Genomic DNA, 21089 nt, shown 5'->3' on the forward strand with positions numbered 1-21089 from the left:
CAAAACTCTGGTGGGAGGCAGAATCTCACAGCATCTGAAAGAATGGCGGGGTATTACTTCAGATGCATGGGCATTGGAAACAGTAGCCCAGGGTTACTGCCTTCCCTTTCTAAAAAAGCCTCTGGATCATCCACCTGGGAACAGCTCTTTCAAAGTTCCAGATCCACACCTTGTGCAGGACATCTTGGCCCTGCTAGAGAAAGGTGCTATAGAACAGGTACCTGTAGCGGAGAGGAACAAGGGTTGGTATTCCCCTTACTTTCTAATCCCTAAGAAAGATGGAGGATTGAGACCCATCTTGGACTTCAGAGACTTGAACAAGTTCCTCAGGAAGGACAAGTTCAAGGTGGTTACCCTTTCTCAGATCCTTCAAGCCCTCCAGCTTCAGGACTGGATGGTATCATTGGACCTTCAGGATGCTTACTTTCATGTGCCAATACATCACAAGCACAGAGGGTACCTGAGGTTTGCCATTGGCGATTCTCATTATCAGTTTCGAGTTCTGCCATTTGGGCTGACCCCAGGGTTTTCACCAAGTTGATGCGATGGTAGCAGCGAGTCTCGGGAGAGGGGGCATCCACATCTACCCCTACCTGGACGATTGGATGATAAGGGCTCATTCTCCCAAACAGGCCTTGGAACATCTCAGCTCCACCTGTCACTCCCTCCACAGACTGGGCTTCTCCCTCAACTTCAAGAAGTCCCATATGATACCATCTCAAAGGCTCCAATTCATTGGGGCTGTCCTAGACTCATCATTGGGAAAAGACTCACCACCCGAGGTTCGGGCTCAAGACATTCTGCAGATGGTCACAAGATTACAGAGTGCCCAGCGTCTTCCGGCTGAAGGGAGAGCCCTTTTGGCAACCATAGCCAGAGATAAAGGTAGTTACGGATGCCTCACTCACTGGGTGGGGAGCACATGCCAGCAATCTGACAATCAGCGGTCATTGTTCTCCATTGGAGTCCAAACTACACATCAACCTTCTAGAGCTGAGGGCAGTCAGACTGGTGCTGAAGGCCTTCCTGCTCTCTGTTTGTGGAAAGAACATCCTGATCATGACGGACAATACAGTGGCCATGTACTACTTCAACAAGAGGAGGTATAGGGTCACTACCACTGTGCAGAGAGGCAACCATGCAGCTCTGGATCTGGGCAATTGAAGGAATCTTCCTGTCAGCACCTGCAGGACTCAAAAGGAGCATAAAGCAAGAGCTAAAATAAAAGGCTCAGAAAGCGCACGGGATACAGGCATTGATAACATCTGTGACCGCGGACCGGGGGGGCCCCCTCAACATGGAGGAGGAAGAGCTCCGACAGACTGCTGTGCCCCAACGGTCCGTATCAGGCGGGAGCCCTGAAGTGAGAGGCCTGGAGGGGGATGGGCGAGTGAAGTGCCCCGCTGTCGGATCCCCCGGGAGAAGTGAGAGTGAGCCCCCTCTGAGGCACGAATAGCGTCCCCGCTGAGTGTTCTGGTGGCGGTTGCTGCCGGGGGGCTGGCATGGCGCCCTGCGTGGGAGAGACGGCGGAGGCCCCGCCGAAGGAGAAAGCCTGCCTGCAGAAGGAGAAGGCCTAAGGGAGCCCCTGTGTTGCTGTGCGACGAGTGGGGGATAGCCGAGGGACCAGGCGGACTTCCAGCTGGGCAGGTGGAGGTCCTGAGCCACGGCCCATACCGTCTGGGGGTGATCCGCGGCCCCCGGAGAAGAAAACACAAGAAGGTCATCCGCCGGCATCGGAGGGGGGATCGGGAGCAGAGAAGGAGTTACCCCGTCAGAGCGGCCCAGACACGGCCGTGTGGAGGTGGGAGAAGGGGCTGGAAACAAACAGTGACAGGGGGTTCAGTGTCCCGAGTGGAATTTTGCAGCAGATTTGCTTAGTGCATTGCTCAACGGGGAAAGGTGAACACCTACTGTCAGCAGACGCACTCCATCGGGGCTCGTCGAGCCCCGCCGCAATACAAGAAAGCGAGCGGAGGATTTACAGAGGACATGATAAACCCTGGCCCAAACGGAGCGAACGGAATCAGCATCAGTAGCGGCCGCCAGGAGAACAAGGTAGGAGGCTCGCTCACGTCTCTTAACTAACACACAACTTGGGAGGGAGGCCCAATAGCAGGCACTGGTCTGGAGCAGGCCCGATGGGGGCGAGGAGGAGCGGGGCGGAGGCCTAGCGGACACTCCTTCAGGGCCGGTTGGACTCCGGGAATTTAAAGGGGACTTAAAGGACAATCCCCCTCAGGGGGATAACACTTCAACAGCAGCAACCCCAAATGATAAAAGTGGGGGGAAGAGGCCGCAGCTGTACACAGCTGCACCCATTAGTGGGGACGCACGGCCAGCCAGTACCCGCTTCAGCAGCAGCAACGCATTGGCGGAGAGCACAAAAGAGTAGAGATATCTGTGATTAGCCTAGATCCCTGGCACCAGGACGAAAAGTGCACCCCCAAAGGCGAAAAGGTCCCCCCAAATCCAGGATAACCATCTGGCCAGGTGTTGGAGTCGTCAATAACCACAGGACCTAAACACACTGTCGCTGCCACAACGCTCTGCAGAGACAATGTCGGATACATCTCCTAGCGCCACAGACTCAAATAAGGAGGACCTGCTGTCCTGCTTGAAGGGCATGGAGTTAAGATTGACGAATGCATTCCAGACCCAAATAGGGCAACTACGAGACGACCTTAACACTTCACTACAGGAAGTCTGTAAGGAGATCAATGAGCTGGGAGAGAGAGTGGACACAATGGTGAATGGCCTCTCCAACCTATCAGAAGACGCTAAACAAGCCAGCCAGTTGCTGGACCAGTTAGAATAACCTTGAGCTTCAAGTGGAGGATCTTGAAAACAGATCACGCCGATCAAACATTCGCGTTAAGGGCCTACCAGAATCTGTTCCAGATGGAGATCTGCGTGACACATTGCAGCAAGCCTTCGGTAGCCTGCTACTGGACATTAAGCCGGAATCAATAGAGTTGGATAGGATCCCCGCAGACTGGAACCAGGAGCTCTGCCTAGGGACGTGCTGGTGACACTAACATCCTACGCCATAAAAGAAAAGATCCTGAAAACTGCCAGAGCCACCACTGATTTGACAATGGGAGCTCGATCCAGTTGTTCCAGGATCTGGCACTCTCTACCCTACACAAGCGGCGCCTGATGCGCCCAGTGACGAGAATTCTGCGGGATAAACAAATCCCCTACGGATGGTCGTACCCGTTTGGCCTTACATTCAGTTGGGAGGGAAGACAGAAGAAAATCAGCACCTGTGATGAGGGCCTCGCGTTGCTGGGAGTGGAAGAGAACCAAAGCCGAGAAGAGGGTGGTCGGATTCAAAACAAACAGCAGACCGGGGCCAACACATGGGAGTGGTCTAGATCACGCAGGAGCAGACCTAGGAGAGAGCCACACTTTAGAGGTCCAACTAACACCTCACCACGTCAGGAAGATGCCTACAGCAACATCCTAAAATAAAAGCATTTACAGGCCTGCAGGGACAGAGCAGGGAGGTGCCGAACCTTGGAATCCAAACCGAGACAGGGATCTCTGAGACCGCTCGGAAGCAAAGCCCTATATAGTGACCCTAAACCCCAGTTTTTCAGAAGGGGGGGGATTATGGGAAATCTCGGTCACAAGGGCCACATGGGGGGGGCGGGAGGGGGTGAGTTGGGGGTGTAGAGAAGCAAGCAAAACACAGTGCAAATAGCAGCAGTATGAAACAGAATAGAATAAATATGCAAAGAGCTGGGACGGGCGACATTGAGGTGAATTGGGAGAGGGCTACAGAGAGAGGGGACCCCCCATAGAGGAAGGATGGCAGAATCTAATGTAATTTCCCTGAACGCACAGGGGCTAAATTCTCCGACAAAGGGGAGAGCCATATTGGATCCTGCAGGAGACCCACCTCCTCCCGAAAGATGAGGAGGATGTCCCACCAAGCTTTCCCACAGCAGTTTTATGCCTCCAGCGGGTAAAAGAAGAGGGGAGTGGCTATCTTGATAGGAGGGGACTTAGAGTTCAAAAAGCTACAACTCTGAAAGGATAGTGGGGGAAGATACCTCGGGTTAAGGGGAGAATAAAGGGCTGTCTGTATACAATCCTAGCTATTTATGCCCCCAATGAACGGCAGGACGTATTCCTCTCGAACCTACTAAACCAGTTGGGCAGCTGGTGTGAAGGCCAGCTGATAATAGGTGGGGACTTTAACTGAGTCATGGACCCAGTGCTAGATAAACCCCCCCCCCCACCCCCCACAACAACGGCGGACCAAAAGAATAGGCAGGCACTGGGACGCCTCTTCAGAGAACTAGGGGTGATAGAGACATGGCGATTCTTCCATGAGGAAATCGGGGAGTACACCCATTACTCGGCGGTTCACCTGGGCTATTCCAGGATTGATATGATCCTAGTATCGGCTACGCTAATTCCCCAAATAACGTCAGTAGAAATAGGGGTGGAATACTGTTCGGATCATGCTCCTGTCATGGTGGGGGTGGACTGGGGAGAGGTAGCGCGGAAACAGAAGCCACCTTGGAAACTAAATGAACTCCTCCTGAAGGATATAGCGCTAAGGGCCCATATAGAATGCGCCATCAATAATTACTTTAAAGAAAATGACAACGGGGAAGTGAGCTGGGGGGGGAATATGGGATGCGGGGAAGGCAGTGATGAGAGGGGAGTTCATATCTCAGGCGGCAACGTACTACAGGAACAGGTCCCTCATAACACAACAACTAGAGAGAGAGGTGAAGAATGCTGAAATTCAACACAAGACCCGGCAAACAAGGAAGTCCCTACGCGAACTCAGGAAAATCCCAGCCCAGCTGGAGAGCCACATGGCAGAGCAAGTGGCCCAGACACTATTAAATGCGAAACAGTCCTATTATACACATGGGGGCAAGGCAAACAGATTCCTGGCCCCTAAATTGAGGAAAAGGAAGGCCCAAAACTACATTACGCAACTGTACGATAAGCACGGCATCCCCCACACAGCAGAAGCAAAAAAGATGGAAATAATATTGAAATTCCATGGAGACCTCCTGTGTAGAGAGAACCTAAACAGGGCGAAACAATATTCCTACGTTCACTCAACCATCCGGCCACGAATCACGGAGCAAGAGAGGAGTGACCTGGGAAGCCTGATCACAGCCAGGAGATCAGTGATGCAATTTCAGCACTTCCGATGGGGAAAGCTCCCGGCCCAGACGGCTTCAGCAATGGCTTCTACAAAACATTTTGCACACAACTTCTGGCCCCATTGACCAAGCTCTACAAAACAATCAGGGAAGAGGGTCGAGTGACGCCAGACATGCGGCGACCCACAACCATACTGCTATTAAAGCCAGGGAAAGACCCCCGTGAGTGCTCCAGCTATCGGCCAATCGCATTGCTAAATACGGATGCAAAAATATACACCAAAATCTTGGCAACGAGACTGATGAGGATCCTTCCGAGCATGAACCACAAAGACCAGGCAGGTTTCATCGCAGGCAGACTTACAAAGTACAATTTAAGAAGAGCAATAGATGTAATAGATGTAGGGAGAAGAACGCAACAAGCAATTGCGGTGGCCGCCCTGGATGCAAAACGAGCATTCGACAGTATGGATTGGAGCTATCTGGAAATGGTGATGGAGGCCTTCGGATGTGCACCGAAATTCATAAATATGGTGCTAAGTAATTACCAAATCCCGGCAACTAGCTTCATGATCAACTGACAAAGCACAAATTACATCAAAATTTGCAGAGGTACGCCATCAATCTCTCGAAATCCAAAGCAATGAACATTATGGAGAAGAGAGAAGTGATTGAGCACTTAGAGAAGGCCTTCCCAGTGCCGTGGGTGAAAGACTCACTGGAGTATCTGGGGATTCGCCTAACGAGCGACCCGCATAAGCTATACAAAACGAACATACCCCCCACCCCCCATGGAAACAGGTGCAGGACGATATGCTCAGGTGGGAAAACCAGGAACTGTCGTGGTTCGCCCGAATCACAGCAGTAAAAATGACTATCCTCCCCCGTCTTCTCTATGTGGTGGGAGCCATTCCAATGACCATTCCTCCGGCCAAAATCAAAGAACTGCAAAACATGATATGCAAATTCATTTGGCAGGGGAAGAAACCTAGGGTCCAGAAACACATCATGTCGCGCCCACCGCTGCTCGGAGGCCTAGGAGTGCCGGACGTGAAAGGCTACATATTGGCAGCTCAGCTAGCCCCAATGTTACGGTGGGCTAACCCCGATAGTCATAAAGGCTGGTGTCAAATGGAGCAAGCGGCCACAGCAACACCTCTAAAAGCCCTAATATTCCTAAAACAAGGGACCGAGAGAAAGGGGGCCTTCTTCTGGAAGCTACCAGGTGGTCCCTGCTCAACTGGGACACCGCCCGGAAAAGGAAGGGAATCCCACGGGGGCTAGGCCCTAACTCTCCATTAATGCACAATCCGGATTTTTCACCGGGCCTCCAGAAGAGGTTCTGGGACGGGTGGACAGGAGCAGAAGAATTGACCCTACACGATTTATACATTAACGGCACCCTAGTGTGCTTCACGGAATGCCAGCAGAAATTTGGCCTAGATGAAAATGAGCGATTCAGATATACTCGGGTAAGGCACTGGATAACTCACCCAACAGTGAAACAGGCGGGCACAAGGACACCAACAGGCCTGGAGCTGACCTTACAGGAAGGGCAGACAACGAAAGGAGTGACTAGACTTTACAGATTACTCTCTAAGGCCCAAGCGGAAGAGGTGCTCCCCTACCAAGAGAGTTGGGACAAAGATTTAGAGGTACACTTAACAGAGCAAGAATGGAGCCAAATCTGGGCGAGAGCACATGGCACCTCCAGATGCACCACAATCAAGGAATCGGCATATAAATTATACCTTAGATGGTACCTGACCCCCCCCCCACCGCATCCACAAAATGAACAGGTCCTATTCACCTAACTGTTGGAGGAAATGCGGAGTGAAAGGCGACCTGTATCACATGTGGTGGACGTGACCCAAAGCAAATGTATTTTGGAAAGAAATATTGGGCCACCTCAGACATTACAGGGGCGGAGTTGCCAATGTCCCCAAAAACGATACTGCTGGGAGTGCCTATAGAGGGAATATACGCAATGACAGGGCCTAGAGCCACTTTAATAACCCATCTGCTATCAGCGACGCGAATGTCCCTAGCACAGAATTGGAAGGACGAGTCAAGTCCACAGACTGCATGGTGGTGGGTTGAGATCTGGAATGTAATGGTTATGGAGAAGATATGCGCCCTCAATGCCGGAAAGAACACAAGGTTCCTAACAATATGGTCGCCCTTCCACGACCTAGTGAAAGACAGAGAAGCCCATTACTTCAAGCCTCGCCTACTCAGGAACATACACGGACATCGAGTCGACAGGCATCAACGCGCAGCGCCCCCCTGTTGGAAAATGTTTCAAAAACAGCTGAAACTAGATATGGAGATATCATAAGATGAGGATTACGTGTGAGAAACATCCTGCTCTCGCAAGGGACTTGGATGCAGTGTAATTTCACGAATTCAAACCATAAACCAGGACGTGAATACCCAACCACGCGCTGTAAACAATTACTTAGGAACCGAAAACTTGGATCCAATAGCACTTATGCTCCACTTTATTCCCATTGTCAAGGGAATATGCTCTAGAAATCAAGCAATGAAACTGGTGAGGCAAGTAACAGCATGGGACATCGATGTGTTGTACGGAACGGTGTTAGTCAGACACAGCAAAACAACAAGGCTTGGCCAGATGCTGGACCTTGGGTTTCACGGAGTACCAGCCACCATATCTAGGATGCACTCGTATGTCCGTTAGTACAGAACTTGATGCAAACGCACAGTAAAAAGGTGTCGCCAACAATCAATTGCAGACTTATCAAGACAAAGGGATGACCATAGACGATGATGCTGGACTGGGCTCACGAGCACCAGCCATAATCTCTAGGATGTAGTGCTAGGACTGATATAACTGAACGTGATGCATCGGTATGTCAGTAAGCAATTGCAGACCCAACAAGACACAGGGAGGACCTTAGCCTAATAGCCCCGAACCCCAAAGCCGCTAAACAGGCACTGGAAGCTCATCAGGAACAGGGTTCCCCCTCCAATCCACACACACACTCAAACACACAAATATACTACTTCTCTCCTCTGCACCAACAAACAATAGAATGCGGCTATACCCCTCGATTTTAATTCGGTCTAGCTGCACACACTTATACACCTCCATGATCACCTCAACAGTCTTTAGAACTCTTCTATACCCCACGAAAATTGGTTTAGCTGCACACATAATCCCATTCAAAAACTCCACCACTGCCAGGATGCAGCTACCAAAGACCAATTGGCCATACTGCACAGATTCTACTGATCTCGCACAACAACCGCACCACGCCTAGCACTAGAATGTAGCTATACACCACTTAATATGCCCTGGCTGCACACATACCAAGTGCACCCATGCACTGTTTACTACACTACTCTCTCCACTGACCTGGATTATGGTCCCTGAGGGCATTCAACCCACAGCACTTTGGAATAATACCAATGGTAACAGGCGCTATACAAATGCCCAATAACATAACACTACAATAACTGAAAGAGATTTATTTATTTCATTTGTTATACGCGCCCAGGACCCAGAGGTATCAAGGCGCTAGATTACATACATTGAGGCATAGGTAGTTACAGTCCAGTCAACAGTAGTTATATAGGTAATCATGCATATTTATTAAAAAGTGTAGTTTTGACTTGTTTGTGAAATGCAAGGTAGGAAGTTTCGTTTCTGAGGGTGGGAGAGAGCGAGTTCCATAGTGTGGGTGCGATGAAAGTGAAGCAGGAGCCCCCTGATCGTTTTCTGTTGAATCTAGGTGTAGTAAGTGAGATGGAGGAAGTTGAGCGTAAGGTTCGTGGATTGGGTTTCTTGGAGATGCGGTGCGCGAGGTAGCGGGGCTGTGTTGTAGAGGTAGATTAGAAATTTAAGAGGATTGTATTTAGGGGAACTCCACATACACAATGGATTTGTAACGCAGCGGCAAAATAATCTGATCACCAATTTGACAGCATCTTGTTTGGAAATTATATATGCAATAACATCAAATAAACTCAACGGAAAGGAGTAAGGACATTATTTGCTGAAAATGTAAAATAATGGAGTATCATTACCATGAACTGTTGAGCGCAATAACCAATGCTTATCACCTCTAGTATCAATTTGTGCGCATTGGGCAGACATAATTCCTTGGGTTGAGAGTCAGCAACGACAACCCAAAAAACTTGAGAGATCATCACCGATAAATCTAGTGTATGTATGTCTGCAATTACATATTCGCATTTTGCTCATTCAATATGTTTGTCTTCCTGGATTGTGGTTATTATACTGATCTATACTCAATGTTTGACATCGCAGGAATTGCTGTGCTCTTTTGGATTCACATTTCAGATGATTTGTATTGTTTGATTTTTAGATCTTCAGCAGCTTTGAAAAAGACATGTATCCAGGTCAAAACACATGTTTGCTGTTCTTTGCCATATCTCTGTACCTTTCGAAGGTTCCACATTTACATCTGACCTTCGAATACTATCCAGTTTGGATGATTTAGTAAATCATATGCATAAATATCAGTGTTCCAGGCGCGTTGATGTCTTGGATAATTAGTTATCCTATATATTTTGTTGGGGCCCTTCGTACTCTGGTCCTCACTACCTTGACGCAAGCTGCAGGCAGTACATTTTGATTGTCATTTCGGGACCCAGCGCAGGTGATTCTTTAGTTCATTGCTGATTTTAACCCCCCACCCCCACTTTCTTGTTAAAAATCAGAATGGTTTTAGGAAAGGAGTTGGGCACTCAACTTAATGGATGTATACCTTCATATTTTCGGAAACTAGCTTGGTCGAGGAGGACTCCAGATCTATTTGCAGCTAGAATTGATCTAACTGCTGCATTTGGTTTTGGTAATAGATCACGCCTATGCTTTAAGTTGGCATAATGGGGCCTACCAAGAGGCTTATTACCATTATACATTTGCATACAAATACCTCTATAAAATTCCATCTAAAAGGGACCAAGGCAGGATTGCATACTCCCTGTCTATTCAATTTGTAAGTATCAGACTTAAACTTAACGTTCTCTAAGGCTGCTTCTTTCCCCCCAAAGATCTGCAATTTCAGAGTCCAATGGTTCGAGAATGCTGATGATAGTCTTATTTGACGATACTACTCTGGGGTTTAGCGAGCATTGGTCTCCCTTCAGCCATATCTAATCTAGAATGAGCTGGAATTAAACATACATTTAACAAAAATAATTCCTTTTTAAGAGATCGATGCGTGGGGGGGCAATGGGGTGATATTGGGAGGAGCTTGGAAGGGTGAACCCTACACTTTTTGGCACCTGTAAAATGATTTATTCTCCTAAATGAAAATGGGCCTGCTGGTACTATGTCTGACCTGTAGTATAGAAGGAAAGGCTGAGTGTACAGATGCTAGATATCGTAAACAGATGGTTACCTCTCTAGCCAAGGGAGAAAAGACATGAGAAGCACACCCAAAATGTACCACCGTTGCAGCAAGCAAAGCAGGGCGTGTGGAGGGAGCTGGATAGACGCTGACTCTGCGGCAGAGTCCAGCAGTTGCCTTTCACTGTGCATGTGTGGTTCAAACAAAACAAACATGGTGGACCAGCCTTTTGAAGGCTTTGTCTGCTTCTGGGGATAGAGCACATCTCTCAATACCTGTGCAGCAGAGTAAACCACTTAGCACCTGCTAATCCCTTAGATGCCAGAGAAGGGAAGCAGTGTGGGAAGTTTGAGTAGCGGAGCAGTGAGCAGTGCATAGGGAGCTTGGAAGGTGCAGAAAGAGCTGGACATGCAGGGAGAGGTGAAAGAATAGAAACTGTGAAGTGCAGATTGAGGGTCACCGTGACCTGGAGAAGCAGGGAGGGGAGAAAGCAAGGTTGGAGGAGGTGAACAACCAGCAAGAAAAAGGTATAGAAGAGGTTGGAGGTGGTGAAGACCAAAGATAAGTGGGAAGGGGGGTATAAGTACTAGAGTGAGCAATGAGAAGGAATTTCCTTGGAGGCCTGAGGATGATCGACCATGCCTGTCTATCAGTTGTCTGGATGGAGTGGATGGGTGAATGAGCATGAGGCGTGTCTTCAGGGAGGCTAGTCCACAGCCTGGCTGACCTCTTTCCTCTCTGATCGACCCTCCCAGGTCCAACTTGGCTCCTTCCTGTCATCTATCTTCCTCTCTACCTGTGGTGTTCCCCAGTGGTCACCCTCTCGCCATGGCTTTTCAACCAATACCTGGCAACTCTCGCCCACTGCATTGCCATTTTATGCTCAAACTTCCAGTGCTACGCTGACGATACTCAACTAATTTTCAGGCTTCCCTCGGCCACCTCCTCTCCCATCTATGATTGCCTAACTGCCATTCAAGATTGGTGTGCCGCCAATGATCTTTATCTGAATGCCAGCAAGATGGAGATCCTCCTTATCGGCACACCTTCACCATCCTTTCTCCTCACTCTCTGGCCGGCCTCCCTTGGCCCGCCTCTTACCCCCCACCTGTGAGGCTAAGAACCTCGGGGTCATTTTTGACTCCACACTTTCCTTCTCCGTCCACATCTCTGAACTCTCTAAAAAGTCAAATTTCCTACTGCACCTCCTCAGAGGTACTCTGCCTTTACTCTCCTTCCCCCAGAAGTTCACTCTCTCCCAAGCTCTGGTTCTCTCTAGGCTGGACTATTGTAACAGCCTCTTTCTACATCTACCTGCCTCTACTCTCCGCCCTCTGCAACTAATCCAGAACAGGGCTGCGAGACTTGTCCTTGGCATCAAGCCCTTTGATCGTATCTCTCCAGCTCTGAAATCTCTCCACTGGTTCCCAGTGGACACTAGGATTAAAATCAAAACCCTCTGAAGTGTCCACAAGGCTTTCTGGGGCCTGGGTCCAACATACCTTCAACTATCCCTCTGCAAATACCTCCTCTCTCCAGCTCTTCGCCCCTCTGCTTCTAACTCCCTCAGGGTCAGTCGTTTTTCAAAGAAACAAGCTGGGGGTAGATCTTATTCAGCTGGGGCCTCCCTCTGGAACAGCCTCCCTGCCACTCTAACTTGAAGAAAACCATCTCCGGTTCCGGAAGCTCCTCAAGACCTTTCTCTTTGCTTCTGCTTTCTCTCTCTCTCTACCCTGCTGAACTCTCTTGGCACCGTGCACCTGGCCACCCTCTGTCCCCTGGGCCCAGGTACCTGCTCACTCTGCCACCCTCCTGCACTGCCTCCTGGCCAACCCTTGCACTGGGGGACTGTATCTGTACCCATACAGTTCCCCACACCCCAATGTTCTTCTTTTTTCTGCACTTATCAGACTTACCCAGTCTGCTGCCTTAAACACAGCACTTTCTGACTGCACTACACTGTTTATTGCCTCTATCTATGATTTAAAATTGTATTATTATTTATATGTTCTTCTCTGCTCCGCACTTCCACTCTTCCCCCTTCCATGCACTTTCCCTTTCCCATGCACTTGCGCTTTCTCAATGTCACTGGGCCTAGTAAGATCGTTTTGTTCTCCCCTGTTCCCCTCCCTTGCCTTGTCGTGCTCTGAAATACTTGTGTACGAGCGCGATATAAACAAATTATCATATCATATAGCCTGCACAAGAGAGCAAGGCTAGGTCCAGTGGCAGGCCCCAAGGTATAAGTGAGCTGTGATTTTGGCAGGGAGGAATGCAAGTTGGGTGTTGGGTGGCAGGAGGATCAGGATCCTTAGATAGGGATGTGAGCCAAGGCCCATCCAGGCCCTGAAAGATCCTTCAAGACCACCTCACCTCTGGGAAATGCTGCTGGTTTTGCTGTAACAGGGACTGGAACTTCATCGCAAACCTTTACAAATCCAGAGCGATGCTGCTTTGCCCTTGGCCTTCCCAGGAAAAGGTACCAGCAACCAGGATATTGCCCAGCAGAGCAACATTTAAACTTAAAGACCAAGTGGTCCTCGTGAGTGGCCTGGAGAGACTTTTGCAGAATCTTTTGAAGCAAGAAGACTTTTTCTTCTGGGTAGCCATTTTGACCACATTAAATACCCTTCCCGTGTACAAATCCCCACAATAAACCTGTTTGAATTGGAGTCCAGTTGGCTGTCTCGACAATGCACACTCACTTTAAAGGAAGAGGGGCAATAATTCCTGCACTTATCCATTAAACCTAAGGATTGTCTCTCTTCACCCCAATATGACGAGCATGTAAGACACCTCTTTCCTGGTCTTGTCTTGCAGTGCCCAAAAGCCAGGGGCTATATATGTAGCACCAGGCAGGATATGTAGAGATCTGCTAAATTCCATAATTTCTCAATACTTAATGAAAAGCACAAGTCTGAGGAAACTCTGTAGAACACCTGCGTCATATTCAATTTTAATGTTTCGTTGTGGGAACACTTTCTGGGGCTTCTGAATTTGATTACTCGCATGCTTTGCTTATTCTGCCATCTACGAGTTTGTCCAGAAATTACACCGGGACATAAATGATATGTTGTGGTGGTTACCAGCAAAATGTGAGTGCCAAACCCGTGTGGTATGTTGTGAGGCAGAGTGATGGAAGAATTATTTGAGAACATGAAAGGAGTAGGCAAAGCAGTAGATTGGGAACTGTGCCCTGGAAGATACAAGGTTTGATTTAGGGCTGACATATTTATGCACCCAAGTATCCTTTTAATAGACTTACCTCTTGCCCGTTCTCTTTCTTTGTGTTCTTTCGAGTCACTGCAGTTCTAATACTGTGTTGTGGTGATTGCTAGTTTTGTTACAGCGTTTATGGCATTCAAAGTAAAGACGTGTTAGAACTTGGATGTGCATGGGTATATAATGTCGCGAGGATTCGTAAACGGGCTTGAGATGTAAAAAGTGCTGATCTTCCCCGGAAGACTGGTGAAGGCAACAGTGCTTGAAGCAGGACCCGTCGTGCTGTGGAGTCTTTATTTTACGGCTCATGGAAAATCAGCCTTTGCATAACCCGTCAAATTGGTTCGTGCGTCATAACAACATTTGCGTCTCAACTACAAGTGGGCTATCCGTTCAAATAAAATGCCACTAACTAACATGTAGCCCTATGTAGCCATCCTCCATTAAGCACCAGACAGGAAGTCATGACACATATTAACAACATTAATATGCAGCCTACCTATATCCTAAAACCGTAAACTGGCAAACTGCATAGACGCTCACAACAGTGTTCACGATATATTCAAATCCCCCAACATTTAGTAAAGTGCTCGTGTTTTTAAGATAAATATAGTCCCTAGATTCACCCACGGGAAAGCCATTATTGCAGAAAAAAAGGATTATTTTTGTTAATTCGGGAAGTTTCAAAATGATCTCCAGAGCACCAAAGCTATTGGATATCGAGAAAGGTAATAGCCCAGTGTTGTAGAACCATTCAATAGTCTTGAAGCCTATTCATACAGCTGCTTTCGCAAGCAAGCACCGAGCTGCAGTTGCCTAGCAACTACCGAACATGAGCAGAAAAGCCTTCTGGCGACTTTAAAATCGCAGCATTTGTTATCATTGAAGCTCATAAAAGGACCACACACGCCTTCACGAGGAATTATCAAAGGTAATGTGTCCGATAATTGCTGAACTAATATGGCATGAAATGTAACCTTTCCCTAGCTAGCATTGTCTGCCGTGTAATGAATGAACAGTTTATTCGTGATCGCGAGTATGTGGTGTTGGTGCATTTTGATTGCAGAATTTGGACACACTGAGTTAAAGCAATATTACAATTGATGATGATCGAGGCTTTGTGCTGTTGAAGAGTGATCTTTTGTTATTGACTGAAATTAGTCTTTCAGCCTATGTAAAGGAGCTCATGTGTTGCATTGACTTTTATTCACCTTCCAGATACATTTTCTAAACGTGTAAATTCACTTAAATACATGATTTTATGTTTGTAGCGTGCAGTTGGTTGCCAGACCTTATTGGTGACTGATAAATGAACAAAAGCCCCCAATAACACCCACTCTTCCAATGGCAAGCCCACGAAGTGCTAGGAATCCTCAGTATTGCTCAAAGAAAATACCTCTATGGAATGTTGTTGTTTTAAGGGGCGTGCCTATGCTTCACCCCACCCCCCTAAATTAGTTGTGTGATTGTGTGGGAAAGTGTACCTCACGTTTGCGTGCGGAAGACCCGGGTGGGTCCAGTGTATTGCAAGTACACTGACCTTGTGCTGGACAACTGTAGAGGAGACCACCAGTGGTCCATTTTGATAAGTGCACCGTAAACACATTATTCCTCCAAGGGGATAGCAAACACAAATGATCACAAACATCTACAAAGGAAAGTTGGTCGAGACCAACTGCATACGCCATGATTCGTTCACTCTGGTTTGAGGAGAATCTCTGCTATGCAGTCTTTTAACCACATCTACGAGTGCCTTGTTGGTGTAATCACTGCAATTTGTTTTCTTAGTGTGGAGTCGGGTGCTCGCAGCTGGTGGTCATGATAGACAACTGTAAAGAGGGGAATGTCGAGTTTGATGAAGTGGACCGAGTCCCAAACAACAAGTGTCATATCTGCTGTAGAGACACAGAGATGATGGAAATTAGAATTGCACCCAAAAGTAGACGTCCCGTTAGCAGGGGAGCACACCAATAAACTGGCATTCTGGATACTGCTTGGCTATACAAACTCTTTGAAGTAGATTATCCAGGCCGTGTCTCCTGTGTATTTGATAGTATTAACATTTGCAGACAGAAAGCAGTCTGGTAGGAACAGTAAGCGCAACATGGTGGCTGCCCTTCCTACTAACGCCTTTCTGCAAGTGGTTCACTCACTGGCTAGTTTTCCTCTTTGATGGGACCCCAGTTCTTCCATGTGGTGACGTCTCCCTGATGTTCCATCAGACTCTTCTGAAACACCATCATCCCCCCATCCTGGACACCTCCCACCCCCCAATCGCCCCGTCCTCCTGTGCACAGATAGGAAGAGAGAAAATGGAAGGATTTCTAATCCTCTGTTTAGATGACAAACATCAAGCTGTGATAGGTTCTGGGCAGGCTGTACAGTCCGGGGGAGGCTGGGTGTAAGGCAGTTCTCCCCTGGCCTTCAGAGTGGGACTGCATTGAAAGGCTCGCTCCTCACTTCAAGAGAGGGGGTGCTTGCACTTGCACCCCCTCCATTCACTGATTTTCACCCTTAGAAAAGGCACAATTCCTATGACGGAATTCAGGCAGACTGCTCTCCTTTCACAGACTGGTCACTGATCTTTGTAAATAGGTTTTCTTATTCCTTTCTGGTTCCATTTGACAAGTCAGTTAATACATTAATGGGATGGAACAAGTTCTGAGACCACCAACTGTTGTCATAATCTCTGGAAGCACCGTCCCACCCAGTGGGGATACCCAGTTATGTTGAAGTTCCATCTGATGCCACAGAGCTATCACAACCTCGCCCTATTCCATTTTTTAGGTCTATGGATAATCCATGTTTGGTAACTGAGCCTCTCCCATGTCCTAAGCTCATCTAAACTCTCTGTGGAAAAATAGGTCATTCAGCCCTGTTTGCAACACCTTTGTTGTGGAAGGCATTCCCTGACACTGGGTTTAATCACCCCACCACTGACTGCGTGCAGTGGCTGGTGTAGCCTGGCACTGTATGTCGTGGCATCTTTGGCCAAACACAGTGCCTAGGATCTCAGGAGTGCATTCTCCTTATTTGGGCTATCATGGCCCAGACGGCATGCTTAACTTCTCTTCAGCCTAGTTTGCTTGCTGGTTGGAAGTCAATACTAAAGTGGGGTGAACATCTTGACCCCCCCCTTACTACTGTGAAGAAGATGGGTATTACGTCTAACTTATGTAGACACCTGGGCTTTGCTTTTGGCTTGGAACGCAAGATCTTGAACTATACACTGCACCCAGCCTTGCCCTAACTCTGGGGCTGCACACAAACAAGGAACAAACGGGTCTAGAATTCTCAACACTCGGAGCACATATTAAGAAAGATTCATAAATGATAGAGCAGAAAATAAGAAATTAATTGCAATTTTTAATGTATGATCATCAAATGCAAATGGTATACAAAACACACGCATAATTCAATAGTATATGCCAGCGTGGTGACTAAAGATTATCATGGTAGAAAAAGCAGAACATCACTGTGCTCGAAAAGAAAAGCAAAGGGACTAGGGGCAGAGGAGTAAGCCTGCAACCAACCAATTAAAAAGAAAACGGGTAGCAAAGAAGCACTGAATGAAGCCTTCATAAGTGTAAAGCCTGCAAGTGTTGTATACACCATGAGCCACACTTGTGTGTTGGCTCCCCGTAGAAACTGCTTCACAATATCCCAACATATGAAAGCGAAGCCAAAAGGCTTCCAAGTCCGCAAGGTAAAAATAGATGAACAGTGCCAACTCAAGTTTCGGCTTGAATCTTGTCTGAGAATTATGCCCTTCACCTTTTTTCTCTTGAGGATTGATACCATGGCTGCTGATGGCACCGAATGTGTGAGGGTATAGGCATGCAGTCAATCCTGGGTTGCCCTTCTTTGTCCAACCCTCCAGTATGCAGCTCTTTGCATGAGCTCTCGGTCTGCGCTGCTCTTTTTCTGCTCTGCTTTTTTCGTGCCTCTCTTGGTTCTTTTAGCGGATTCAGTGTGATTATAGCTCACCCACAAGACCATAAACCTAACCGCTAAGGCTTGTATCAAATAGTAGAAATCTAATCTAGAAATTGGTTACAGATTGCCAGGTGTTAACAAAGATGTGATTACTCTGATATTAATATGATTAATTTATTTTTTTCCTTTAGATTGAATCATATTTTCTTTCACACAGACTGCCATATGAACAGCTTCATCAAGAAGAATTTGTGTTTTGCTTTTAGAAGTAACCATCCAAAGCAGATTGAATGTACTGAGGGACCCAACTGTCCTAGTAATAACGAAGTGTGCCTGTGAGTGGTAGAGAAGCTGCTGCCTTCTTGTCCCCAATTGCAAGGAGGGTATTCTTGTAGTTTACCAGGGATTAGTATTCCTTTCTCTATGAGCCTTCTAGGGCACAAGATCGTTGGTAGTATAATTGTGGTTATCCAGTACCATCAACCACGCTTTGTCTGTTAGATCTACAAGTGAAGCTGAATATAACTCTCTTCTGATGAAGCTGCCTTTTTGGCAGTGAAGAGTTGAATAAGTGACATCTGTGTGAATGAAAATGTGATTTAATCCAAAGAATTGAACAATTATTTTATTAATGGCTAATGTGCTGAAATACATGAATATTTCTTAAATATTGGTTGGGCCCAGTTTTTAACATTTGGGTTGTTTAACTAGCTTAATTTGTCTAACCTGTCCTTTCACCTGGCATTACCGAGACTTTAAATGGCCTGTCGGCCATTTTGTGGTTAGACCAATGTCCTGCCTTCTGTATGCTTCTTTGTTTATTTATTCACATTTGTATAGCGCACTTGCAGCCCATGGACATCGAGGCGCTGTTACAAGTAGGTGTTGGATTCTTAATTCAGCAGATATGCATGAGACGAGAGGTCTTATGGATACACAATTACAGGCATAGTTACAAGTGAAGAATGATAATCATAATACAGTGACAGAATGCAGTCAGGTACGTGCCTTTGCTCTTTGCTGTGCACCTGTGGCTCTGGTGGCTCTGTGCCTTTCAGTTGGATTTATCACTGCAGAGCTTTTTACTGGATTTGGGGAGCAGAGATGAGTTAAAAAAAAAGCTGCATTTTGATTTAGATGCCAGCAGGGCTGAAGCGTTTTCAAATGGAGCCTTGGTTCCGCGCTGTTGACTATGTACAACTGTTTGTCTCCCAGGTATTGCTGCAACTTCGGTTCAGGTTCTCTTTAACAGGATTGAGGGTTGCCATCGGTGGATTCATAAGTACCTGCTGAATCGGACTAGGAGTGCGAGAAAGAATACTCACTTTCTTGAGCAGATTGAGTATTCTGTGAGGGAGGCATGGTATCACAAGTGGACACTGACCCGAGCTGCAAGTTTCAAAACCTTTTTTGATGGTTTAAAAGGGCTATCTTGCCCTATAACTAAGATGGGAGTATTCTCTACCATCAAACAAAAAGAAAATAGTCCTAGTCAATCCTTAGTCAAAATAAAATGGCCTACACTAATAAACCTAATGCCTGCCCTCTTTCTATTACAATAAATGTGTTGTGTAAAGGGAATGTGTAATGCAAAAAGGAAAATCAGTGTTCAAAAGAAATGTCAGTATGGCTGAGTAAATTCCCTTCCCCACGTTTTGTAGCACTGGGTAAGATGGCACACTTGGACTTTGTGACACACTCTTCTTCGGACACAAGGATGCAGTTTGTTTTGTGGATCAGGGCCCACGTGTCCTTCCACGAAAAGTCACTAGTTTGTCTGCTGGACACTCGGCTTTCTCTCATTCCAGCCCAGGTCACCTTTTAGCTTGTAATATAGTTCAACAAGTTTATTTCCTTCTGATTAGCACAATTCAGTACAAGTTTCCCTCTGCCGAGCTCAAACCTTTCAATCACAATTTGTGGGTGTTCCCTTCCTGAAACTTCCATCACACCTTCATAGGCTTCCCTCCGGCGGACTCAATCCTCCTTTCACTTTCCTTCTGCTGTTGAAGACTTTCGAAACTGCAAGTCTTTTGCTCTTACCTCGGCATGACCACCTTGACCTTCTTTCCTCCAGCGTCACTTTTCTCTCCTACACCAAGGCCTCTTGGTAAATGTAGGTTCAAGCACAGTACTTATTTTAAAGTTCAAAGAGCTCTCTCACATCCAGGTTTCCCTCTGCTGGGATCAAACCTAACAAGAGTTCAAATCTTGCATCTGTTTCTTTCTCTTCGGCTGGTGTAAAGTTTGGAACAAGGGAAATTCCTGAGGAGTTGGTTGACCCTCATTCAAAAATGACAGACCTATAGGAGTGCCTACAGACAACAAGTGGTCTGGACACATCTCCAGAGTATGAATTTGAAAAACCTGACCCTGCTGATCATGCAGGTACAGGAGATTAATGAATAGGGTAACAGAATGTATGGGCTGGAACAGAAATTCCCCTACTTATCAAGAGGAGGACATGACCGACATCCTTTCGTGGGGACCTCAACAAGACCCCATACTTCCTTTTCACATAGCTTTGCAAAGGAAGGTGAATACTGCATGGGAAAACCCTGAGTCAGCTCCTGCAGTAAATAAAAAAAAAAAATCACATTTAAATACAGGCCTTCTTCTTCAGACCCTGAATATTTAAGAAAACATCCATCACCTGAAAGTCTAGTGGTTCAGGCGGCCACGCCTACTAGGAATGCAGCATACCTTACAATTCCCCCAGACAGGGATGATAAAGAAATTGACACATTGTCCCATAAGATTTTTTCTTCCGTTAACATGTCATTGAAATCTTTTTTTTTTTTTTTTTTATTTGCATTTGGTTCATAATACACAATAATTCATGCAGAACCTTTACAAAATTTAAAATATTACGAATAATAATCATTTTACAGTTACAAAAATAGCTCTAATTCATTCTCGATGTGCTTACAAAAACTTGCCAATTCATATATTAAGGGTTTGTGACGTCCCTGCATCATTCTGGTCCACAGAACTTCAAGGCAGTCCTCAAATTCAATTTCCGCGAATTTCCTCAATTTGAGTGTCCTTATGTTCTTAAAATGCGGACAATACAGTATAAGATGTTTCAACGTTTCGTACGATTCATTGCATTCAACAAATCGACATCCCACGCAATCATTTAATTTATTCATTTCCCAGTTCTTAGTCCGTTCCCGTGTATGGTATAGATTTAATCTAAAGCGAATATATACCTTTCGGATATCTTCACAAGGGAATAACAAAACATGGTCATAACGTGGAATGCGCTGTTTTACGTGCATACTGTATTCCTTATACAACGCATAGGTTTTAATTAAATCAATAGTAATACACCAATCCATTTCAAAAAGTTTTTTCTTAACATAACCGGGACGATATTGCATGTCCTCAACGGTTGTATTTACATTATCTAAAATTTGTTGCATTTTCAATTGATAATTAAAAAAGGATTTTGGAG

At 46.6% G+C, this 21089-nt stretch overlaps 1 protein-coding gene across 3 annotated transcripts in view; it reads left to right on the forward strand.

Moving 5' to 3' along the window:
• PANK1 (pantothenate kinase 1) overlaps nt 1-21089 on the forward strand; it is a 589765-nt gene that overhangs the window by 160766 nt on the left and 407910 nt on the right. Inside the window, exon 1 of one of the 3 annotated variants that reach the window (XM_069611323.1) lies at nt 14524-14627. The exons of the other annotated variants lie outside the window; for them this stretch is intronic. The gene's annotated coding sequence lies outside the window, so the exon portion shown is untranslated. Of the gene's footprint in view, nt 1-14523; nt 14628-21089 lie in introns of those variants that run through there. 3 annotated transcript variants of the gene reach the window in all.

The sequence above is a fragment of the Ambystoma mexicanum genome, chromosome 8 (assembly GCF_040938575.1).
Source record: "Ambystoma mexicanum isolate Mex_15411 chromosome 8, UKY_AmexF1_1, whole genome shotgun sequence".
Classification (NCBI taxonomy): Eukaryota; Metazoa; Chordata; class Amphibia; order Caudata; family Ambystomatidae; genus Ambystoma; species Ambystoma mexicanum.